Raw genomic sequence first — 10,838 nt, forward strand, 5'->3', positions numbered from 1 at the left:
TTGGGATGACATTCTAAATTTGTGCATGTGCTTACTGTGTGTACTGGCATATTCCTCCGCCACTCCAGTTTTTTGGGAGGTATTGAATGAAAGAATTCAAATGAGAACTTCAGAAGGAAAACTTGACAAAAGGAATACAACCCATTTAATTTAGCAAACAGTCTGAAAGGCTGGCTTGATCTGCTTGTAAAAGGCAAAATGTTTTTCCCAGGGAGGAGAATGTTGAAGGACCAAGAAACTCTTTGATCTGTCATGGAAACACAGAAGAAGGGTGCATAAACTGAAGATAGACTAGTGAAGACCAGTCCTTCTTTGCAGCTGCATTCCTTGAACCGACTTGCTTGGGGCTGAGGGTGCCCTATCATGCCTCCTGTAGCCCTACCTTCATTTTATGTTTAAATGATGACTATTGGGAAAGTTTACTTAAGGTACTTGCGATCTGAATTGCTTGTTTTTACTTTTTAAGAAAAGGATCTCAGTTGAATACATGGTAACTGTGGGGGCCTGCCCAGCCCAAAGATAAAGTCAGATGGTTCCATTGATTTATTCCTGCTAGCCCCCCTGGCCCCCCTTGATCAGAGCCCTTTGTCAGAAGTGCTGTGCTGGTGGGAGGGAGCCACAATTCACACCCAGGCACTAACCCTAGTCCTGCATCATCAAAGCCTCCTGCCCCTGGATTGAAAAGGGTTTTTACAAGTGACTGGGATGGGGAGTTGGGCAGGCAAGTGGCAAGTCAAGTGGAGGGGATGGGGGGGTCAGTGGTGTGCTCACAGCTTTCCCAAACTCTGTGGAGCCTCTGCCCTGTGCTTTATGAGGGGCTCTGATACATTCCTGATGGGTGTACTCCTCTTTTATAATGGATTCTTGCTTCCAAGAGATTTGGCCTAGGGCGAGGGGTGGAGTAGGGGAGATCTTGTCCCTGTGAGAAAATTCACACTGCTAGATCACACATAGTTGTCAAAGCCATTAGCCACTTGTTGTGTTTTCTCTGCTCACAGGCCTCACCTCCCCATCTCTTCAAGGAGCAGCTCCTCACACATAGAGTAACTAAGCCCAAGGATGTTTTAGTGGCTGCACATGTTAGATGAGCATTGCTGAAATTCAGAAGGACATGGAACCTGCTGGCACCAAAGGATGCACCCCAAACTACAGGGCAGATCTCCTGTTAAGATTTCATTTCCTCTGGCAAAGTTCACTGTCAGCCTCTTACTGAATGTTGGTCTCTGCAGAGGGCTGTGCTTCCTGGGGTGTTCAGTCATGTTTCATTGTGATTGCTCCTTAAAAAGCTTCAGGTGTTCTAGAAGTGTATGGCCTAAAACCCAGAGCTTTTCCAACAAAGAGTTCTCAGTAATCAAGCACCAATTTGCCTTTTAATACTTGCTACTGCAGGCACCATTAACTGGGTGGAAAGGTGCTGTAGAAATGTTTCTGGGTCTGACAGGCCACTTATGAAATGCTTGATTGGAAGTAATTCTCTGGTACCCACCACAGACCCCGAGCTTCCAAGCACCCGTCTGTGGCTTAGCCTGGCTGGTCCGGAATCTTTGTGCTGGCTCTGCTCTGTGACACTCATGCGGTCAATGAGTGTTTTTGTCTTGAGAATCTGATTGGCAGCTGGTCTCGGGTCCCAGAGTTTTCGTCTAGAAAGTCTTTATTCTCAGATAGCACAGTCAGCACAAATAAGCCCCAGGGATTGCTTCCTGACCCACATAGAAACTTGACGCCCTACATGTATTTTTTTTAAATGTATTTCATCTTTTTTGCTGGGTCTCAGGGTGGATTACAGCTAGCAGCACAATACAATCGGAGTCCAGTAGCATCTTTAAGACCAACAAAGATTTATTCAAGGCGTGAGTTTTCGAGTGCAAGCACCCTTTGAAAGCTCACGCCTTGAATAAATCTTTGTTGGTCTTAAAGGTGCTACTGGACTCTGATTTTATTGTGCCACTTCAGACCAACACGGCTACTCATTTGAATCTATCCTTACAGCTAGCAGCAGTTCAGTACTAATAGTCTCATACTCACAGTGCATCTGACTAAGTGAGGTCTGGCTGACCAAAGCTTATCCTAGAATAAACGTCGTCTTAGAGATACCTCTTGAGAGAACACACTAAAAACAGCATATGAACAATAAAGCAGAACAATGCAAAATGTATCAAATTTTGAATATTTTATGTGTTGCTAAAGAACCAGACATACAAGAACAAGAGCGAGCTCCCTCCCCCCAAGAGCACCTTGGAGAGTCTGGGCTTCAACCTGTATGCCAGCCTGGGCTCTGCTGACTTATATACAGAGCAGGGTGTCAAGGTGGGTATAGATGGTCAGGCAGGGTCTGAACTAGGGAGGCTTTGATATTTGTTTCTGCAGAGAAGTTATGTCCAACGTCGTCAGGACACATTTCTCAAGAACAAGTCATGTCAGATTAACCTTATCTCTTTTTGAGAAATTTATTACCTTACTGGATCAGGGGAATGCTGTGGATATAGTTTATCTTGATTTCAGTAAAGCTTTTGATAAGGTTCCGCATCATATTATTGTTGACAAGTTAGTAAAATGCAGTATGGATCGTATTATTGTTAGGTTGATTGATAACTGCTTGACAGATCACACTCAAATGGTGCTTATTAATGGTTTGCCATCCTCGTGGGAAGGAGTGACAATTGGAGTGCCTCAGGGACCTGTCCTGGGACCTGTGTTGTTTAACATATTCATAAGTGATTTGGATGAAGGAATAGAGGAGGTGCTTATTAAATTTGCAGACGATACTAAACTGGGAGGGGTAGCAAACAGCAGAGGTAAAGGTAAAGGTATCCCCTGTGCAAGTACTGGGTCATGTCTGACCCTTGGGGTGACACACTCTAGCGTTTTCATGGCAGACTCAATACGGGGTGGTTTGCCAGTGCCTTCCCCAGTCATTACCGTTTACCCCACAGCAAGCTGGGTACTCATTTTACCGACCTCGGAAGGATGGAAGGCTGAGTCAACCTTGAGTCAACCTTGCTGGGATTGAACTCCCAGCCTCATGGGCAAAGCTTTCAGACTGCATTTCTGCTGCCTTACCACTCTGCGCCACAAGAGGCTCTTAAACACAGCAGAAGATAGAATCAAAAACAGGATGACCTTGATAGGCTGGAAAACTGGACTAAAATGAATTTCAATAGTGATAAATGTAAAGTTATGCATTTAGGTAGGAAAAATCACATGCATCATTATAGGATGGGGGAGACTTGTATTGGCAATAGTATATCTGAAAAGGATCTAGGGGTCTTATGAGACCATACACTGAACATGAGTCCGCAGTGTGACTCAGTGACTAAAAAGGCTAATTGGATTTTGGGCAGTATCAAAAGAAGTATAGTATCCAGATCACACGAAGTGATGATACCACTTTACTCTGCTCTGGCCTCACTTGGAGTACTGTGTTCAGTTTTGGGCACCCCAGTTGAAGAGGAATGTAGACACTGAAGCGTGTCCAGAGGAGGGCAGCAAAAGTGGTGAGGAGTTTGGAGACAGAAATATGAGGAAAGGTTGAGGGAGCTTGGTCTGTTTAGGCTGGAGAGAAGACAACAAAGAGGTGACATGATAGCCATCTTCAAGTACTTGAAGGGCTGTCATAGAGAAGATGGAGCAGAGGTGTTTTCTGTTGCCTCAGAGGGTTGGACTAGAATCAGTGGGTGGAAATTAATTCAAAATATTTTTTGTTAAACATTCAGAAGAATTTCCTGACAGAGCAGTTCGTCAGCAGAACAGGATTCCTTGGGAGGTGGTGGGTCCTCCTTTGGGAGTTTTTAAGCAGAGGCTAGATAGCCATCTGACAGAAATGCTGATTCTGTGAACTTAGGCAGATTGTAAGTGGGTAGGCATTGTGTCAGTGCTTGGCTCTTGTGGCCCTGTCTTACATGCCCAGAGAAATGCCAATCACCTCTTTGGGGTCAAGAGAGAAATTTCTTCCAGGCTAGATAGGTCAGGGATTCTGGTTTTGTTTTTGTTTTGGGGGGGTATAATCGGAGCATGGAATTGGGGTCACAGTGGTGGGCAGATAGTTGTGAATTTCCCACATTATGCAGGGGGTTGGACTAGATTACCCTGGAGGTAACTTACAGCTCTATGATTCTATATTATTCTTATTTGATTTCTATATCGTCTGTCCAGTGAACTGGATCAGGGCAGTGTACAAAATATTTAAAATGTCATAAAGTATAATTAAAATTTCAAAATTAAAAATTAGATAGAAACAGCACTTTAGATTTATATCAGCATCACCAGTCCCAGATTGGGTCACCTTTGGATCTCCCAGACTATGGTTAGGGGACATTGTTTTGATGGGGGGAGTAGATGTTCTTTAATTCACTGGCCCCCAACCATGTGCCTGGGGATATAGATAGAAAGGTGGTCTGGACTGCAAATGGCCTTATGACTAAGTATGACTAAGTACCATATTCCACGAGAATTGAGAGAGAGCAAATGTGTGTGGGAGAGAAGAATTTATGGTAGATGATTAGAAGTAACCACAGGGGTGTGTGTGTGTGTGTGGGGGGGGGAGACTTTCTATATATTTAAAGAGTTGAGTAAAACAAATGTAATCTTTTTCATCTTAACCCAACAAACTGAACTTGGGGAAAAAATTTCCTTTTCACTATTAAATGTGCAGAAACTCTGTCCCCCTCTGGTTCTGCATAGTGCCAGGAATTTGACGCTAGGTTTCTTCAGTCCACTGCCACAGCAGACCAATACTCTTTTGCCAGGGGACATAAGATGGTGCTAATGGGAACTGCAGGACTACAGCACCCAGTGTAATGTGTGTTGCAGTGAAAGGGGGACCCCCTGTGGCCAGTGCCTGTAATGACATTGCAAAATGTGCCTCCTGTCTCAGTTTCGGGTCTGCTGGATTTTTCTACAATCCTCTTGAGCTTCCAGACCCCCCTTGTTTTTAAGTCCTAAAAGATAGTGTTTACTAATTACTCATTTTATTGGGACCATTCCATAAAATCCTGCAAGGTTTCCCATCCTTCTGCTTATCTGAGGGAACGCTTGTCTTCTTACGCTTCCCGCAGGGCTTTCCACTCTGCGTGTCTGAATCTGCCGGCAGTCCCCAGTCCCCGGGAGGTTTGACTGGCATCAGTCAGGGCCAGGGCCTTTTTGGTCCTGGCCCTGACCTGGTGGAATGAGCTTCCGGAAGAGCTGAGGGCCCTGACAGAGCTGTCACAGTTCGACAGGGCCTGCAAGACGGAGCTCTTCCACCAGGCATTTGGTTGAGGCCAGCCCAGGAAGATCAGGTGACAGGTCCCTCCCTATATAGGCCCCGTAGAGGCCCCGGGGAGACATTGCCTTGACAACTGGGCATGGATTCTTCTCCTGAGGATAATGGTGGCTATTTGGGACTGAGCTGGGGGTTAGGGATGGGGTTTTTTATGTTGTTTCCCACCATCGAGATACTGTTGAGATTCTTTGTTGTTTTATTATATTCTATTGTATAAATATATAAAAATGATTAAATGGATGTGTTTGTGAAGCAGCCATTGCATTAGAATGTACAGAGCACTCAAGTGTGCTGATGTCACCAGCCCACTCATTTTTATTTGCTGCTCCTCCCACAGTTGATGCTTTTACTTGGTATGTGATGAAAAGACTGTATGGGGCTGAGCTAAGCAAACCTGAATAAGCAAATTGAAATAGTGGCCTTAGTGGAAGGATTTAGGTTCCCTGTTGTCTTGGATTTGGAATTTGAACATAGTATCCCCCTTCTAACATTTCATGTGCAACTTATTTTAATACTCTGGTCTTCTACAATGCAAATCCTGTGCAAAGTCACTCCAGCATAAGCTGTTTATTTATTTCATACAACATTTATACAGCTCCTTTTTGCCCCTATAAGGGCCACCGAGGTGGCATGACTTCATTAAACCTGAACTCAAATAATTGCATAGAATTGCAGTGTCAACATAGCTGTAATTTCTTTCTGTAAGCTATTGCTTGGCATTGCATGGTCTCTGTTTTGATGACCAGGAACACTGACATGTATTCTTAAGGGGATCAGCTGTCTCAACCTGGATACTATTAAGATCTTCTTGGCTCTTCTTTGGGTGGAAGGAAGAGTCTACAACAACCAGAATAGTAGGTGGGTGGTGAGGAGAGACTCATAGTTGGGAGGTAAGAGAGAAGAAAGGAAGTTGGGTGGAATTTTCCCTCCCTCATGAATACCCTCGGGTTCCTCTCTTGTATTTCTGAAAGCCAGTGCTGGTATGACAGCAGTGGATGCCTTGGCCTCTCTAACCCTTATGCTTCCTTCAGGCACATCTGGTTGACCATTAGGGGAGGCTGGACGTATGAGACCGTGTGTCTCATCTACCAGGGGTATTCTTATGATGTCACCAACCCATGAACCTTCCAGGAAAGTTTATCTAAATAGTCTGTAGTGCCGCTTAGAGTCTTGCATGAGCATCTTTAGTCTGTCTTTCTGCTGCCATATGTGAAGAATATGAATTATGCAAGTTTTCATAATTTTTCAGAACATTCAACAAGTTTTACTATTGTATTTATTCTGAGTTTGCACAGAAATCCTGCTCTTGCAATTCTTATCTAGCCATTTCACTGGCTTTTTAGATAATACCACACATTACTCATAAACTTTTAAGTGTACCCTCTTTTTTTAAACAATGAAACTAGACTTTCTCATGAAACTAAATTTTGCGCTCAGTACTTCTGGAATCTCAACACAAACTTAACCATGGTTGCTGTCCTCTGTTGATCCATAGCAGGCATTCTCAGAACAATATCAACGGCTGCTTCTTACACACCTGTCCCTAGAGACACTCTGCTTCTCCAGCAAAAGCTGACCTAAAACAATCACCACTGTATGTTGACCTGTCATCTGATGTAATGGAGAAGTATTATACTATCTCTGCTTCAGGTTGTATTGAAGAGCAATTCTCTTCCAACTTAATTTGGTTTTACCTTTAATAAAAATATTCCAATAAGTTTTAGTCTCTGGTATTGCAGTGTCTTTTACTTCTGAATTCATTTTACTGTGTCAATATCTTTTCCTAATACAGCAATCAAAACTGGATGCCTTTTTTTCATGTGCGAAAGCCAGAGTTCTATAAAGCAGAGCTATTATTTCCTGTGTCTTCAATCCCAGATTGCTTATTTATCTTCCAAACCAGTATTTGTCCTTCTGATAACAGCTTTGCCTTGCAGTATTCAGTTCATTTTGTATATCTTCCTTTGACTGAGAGAAGATTACGTGCACAAACATGAGAAGCATCTGAAGAGTCAGGAGGATTTGGCAAGAATGGAACGTTGTTTGCTCTGGAACTGGAAGACATCCTGGTGTGCTGCAGTTGCTGGAATGGGACTTTTCCATGAACGGAGGAGCTCTCCTTCCACATGAGGAACCATCCACAGGTGAAAGAAGCTCTTGTGTAAACAGAAGACTTCTTCCATTGTAGGAAGCTCCACCATTAACAGGACAGAATAGCTCATGGCTTCATACATGCTGCTCTGTGAAAACTGAAATGACCCCAAGCAAATGAAATGAAAATAAAATGTTGCAAATAGATTACTGCTGTATTAGAGGTAATTTAATAATCATGAATGACATGTTGACATTCCAATATTTAAAAGGTGCACAATGTATCTAAAAACGATCCAGGAAGCATGTTTATCTCCGTAATAGGGTGTGTGCTTGGAGAACAGCAAAAATTTGAAGTCTACAGAGATGCCCTTGTACATGAGAGATCAGTGTATAAATTAATGCTCCTATTCACTAAAGAAATTGCTGGCTTGAAACTTGGATCTTCTTGTGTCCAAGACAGATTCTCCCTTCCAGTTCAAGGCTGTGCTGGGAAGAACACACAAGAACAGTGTATCATACAGGGATAGCCAAACAACTCTATGGTCATGTTGTCTCTGTCAGTGTCGCCTTCTTAGGGGAACACAGAACCCCTCACAGTCAGTACTAACCGCCTGAAAGATGAGCCACTCACATCTTCCAAAGAGTTCAGGGAAACCGAGAAGGGCAAAGAACATGGTTTCCTCTGTTTCACCCCCTGAGCAACCATGTGAGGTAGGCTCTACTCCGCAAGGACCCAAACTCACCCAGCAAGATTCAGGGCTGAGTGGGGATTTGAACTTGAGTCTTTCAGATCCCTAGTCCAGCACTGCCGTGGCTACATCCTTTCGCTTCCAGTGGCTGTCTTCTTCCTACCCTGCGATGACTCTGTTGTAAACTGCGATGAATAATATGTAGTTGGCGGAAGGCAGACGGGCAATACCATTCTGCAGAGATCAGGAAATCAGGTGTGTCCTCCTGCAGTAGAAGCTGTCTCATGGGGAAGGGTGTGTGTGGAAGTCTGCATCACTGGAATGCCTACTGGGACCAAGAAACAGACCAAGTGAAATACAGCTCAGGAAGAAGTCAGAACAACTTGTGTCTGAGGCAGAGATCAAGCTACTTAAGTGGGAAAGAGGGCTCCCATATAAGTAGTTTGATCTCTGCTGCAGGCTCTAATGGATACACTAATGATATGGAATGGTAGTTTGTTAAGATGGAGAACCATTTGAAATCTGTGCTGTTTTATGGAACATCCCATAAGGACCACGGGCCTTGCTATGAAGTCGGCAGCAACAAGAAAGGAGATAGCCAAGGCTCCATGTGGGTCAGCTGTGACACGGGGGTAAGGACAGGTGGCCAAACCCTGCTGTAGGAACCGAGAAGGACATATGTAAGTGCAAATGGCCAGCGTGTCTCCCAGATTATTTTGGGCCTCCCAAGTGAAGAAGCATAAAACTGGGAAGTCATTGATCCTGGGAATTAGGTGCAGGTTTGAGCCATGCTGTGTGTTTGTGTGGATGTGTTTTCGGAAATTAAGAGGGGTTTACGGAGCTCATTAGGTGGCCTCCAATGATGGCTGCTGCTCTTTGTCTGGGAAGCTTTTACTTCTACTTATAGACTGTGAGTCTGATGATCCTGAAAATTAAAATTCAACTAAATGTTGCAGCAGATTAATGGGGAGAGGGTTCCATGCAAATGTGGACGCTGGCTTCCTGGGGTGGATTAACAATTTTTAGGATTCTGCTCCTACAGAGAACGGCACCCTGCCCTCTAGGTCCATCCAACAGATATTGCTTTTGTTTTAAGTACCCAGCCCTGCAACTATTGACAAAACAAGCCCTTCTCCACGTAAAATTACATTCAGTACACCACAAAGACCATTTGCTAGTCTGCTTGTTAAAAGAAAGAGCAAGCAGGAGTTTACTGTGCAGCTTGGCGAGGGCTGGAGGTCTCTGCTGAGTGGCACCTTTGGGCCTGGCTACAAATTCTATCTCTGCCCATGAGGCTGGGAGTTCAATCCCAGCAGCCGGCTCAAGGTTGACTCAGCCTTCCATCCTTCCGAGGTCGGTAAAATGAGTACCCAGCTTGCTGGGAGGTAAACAGTAATGACTGGGGAAGGCACTGGCAAACCACCCTATATTGAGTCTGCCATGAAAACACTAGAGGGCGTCACCCCAAGGGTCAGGCATGACCTGGTGCTTGCACAGGGGATACCTTTACCTTTACAAATTCTCCTTGGAAGGTTCCCTAACAGCTGCACCACAGGCTCTTCCAGCACCTGTAGTTACACCTACCACAACAATGTTCAATTGCTGATTTAAAATGGAAAAGAACCTCAAAAAAAATGCCTGTGGGGGATGAAACCGCAACTCCTGGAATTGGGTGAGTTAGGTTACCAACACCTGGTTGGAAAATACCTGGAGATTTTGGGGAGTGAAATCTGGGGCGGGTGGAGTGAGGGGAGGGACCTCAGTGGGGTATAACGTCATACGGTCCACCTTCCAAGGCAGCCATTCTCCTTCATCTGGGGATCAGTTCTAATTCCAGATCTCCAGGCCCTATCTGTAGGTTGGCACCCCTAGGTTATAGATACGTTGCCCACTCTGGGTGGGAAAACAGCGGGAGATTTAGGACGGGGCTTGGGGAGAGGGGTGCCCTTGGAAGGGTGCCAGGCTATGGCAGCCCCCCTCCACAGGAGCCGCGTTCGCCAGGGGACCAGTCCTAGCGGCGGGAGACCTCCGGGCTGCACCGGGGGGTTGGTAACGTCCCCTCCCCTCATAGCCTTGCGCGGCGCGGCTTCCTCGCCGCCGCCGCCTCCGCCCGAGCCGGGCGCTTCCCGCAGCTCAATCTCTCGCCGGGGCCGGACAGCCATCAATAGCGCTCGGTTAATTAATTTGATGGGAACAGCGGGGAGCGCCGTTTGCACTTAGCGAAGTTCCCAGAAACTTCCGCGCTCGTCTCTGTAATTGGCCTCATAAATTTGAGGAAAGAGAGAGCTCAGCAAAGCACCGGGGGAAGGGAAAAGGGGAAGGGGGAGCCGCGCGCTGCGGCGGCCTTAGTTAATTTTATTGGAGAAATCCATCTTCCCTTCCCCGGCTGCTGCCTCTCCCTCCTGATTTGCCTAATCATGATAAACTTCCATTCATATGCGCACCTACTGCACAGCCATTCGCTGTTTTAAAATATTGACTCATGAATATTAAGCACCCTCATTAACGCGCAAAACGCCATCCCCTCTGCCTACCGGAGCATTGGTAATTAAAAACTGCGCGCGGCCGTGTGGGGCTGGGGGCGCCTGAGGCCCGGGGGGGGGGGGGGGTTGGGGGGTCCTTCTCCCTCGCAAGGGCGGCTTCCAAGGGCCCCGGGACTGAGGGAGGGGAGGCTGCGACCGAAAAGGTCGACACTTTGAGCAGAGCATTGCTTTGCCACAGGTGCACCCCAGAGCTTTAGCGAGCTTCCAGCTGCCAGCCCCGGGGTGGGTCTTCTAAGGTTTAGGAGGTCGGCC

This window comes from Paroedura picta, chromosome 8 (assembly GCF_049243985.1).
Source record: "Paroedura picta isolate Pp20150507F chromosome 8, Ppicta_v3.0, whole genome shotgun sequence".
In the NCBI taxonomy this organism is placed as follows: Eukaryota; Metazoa; Chordata; class Lepidosauria; order Squamata; family Gekkonidae; genus Paroedura; species Paroedura picta.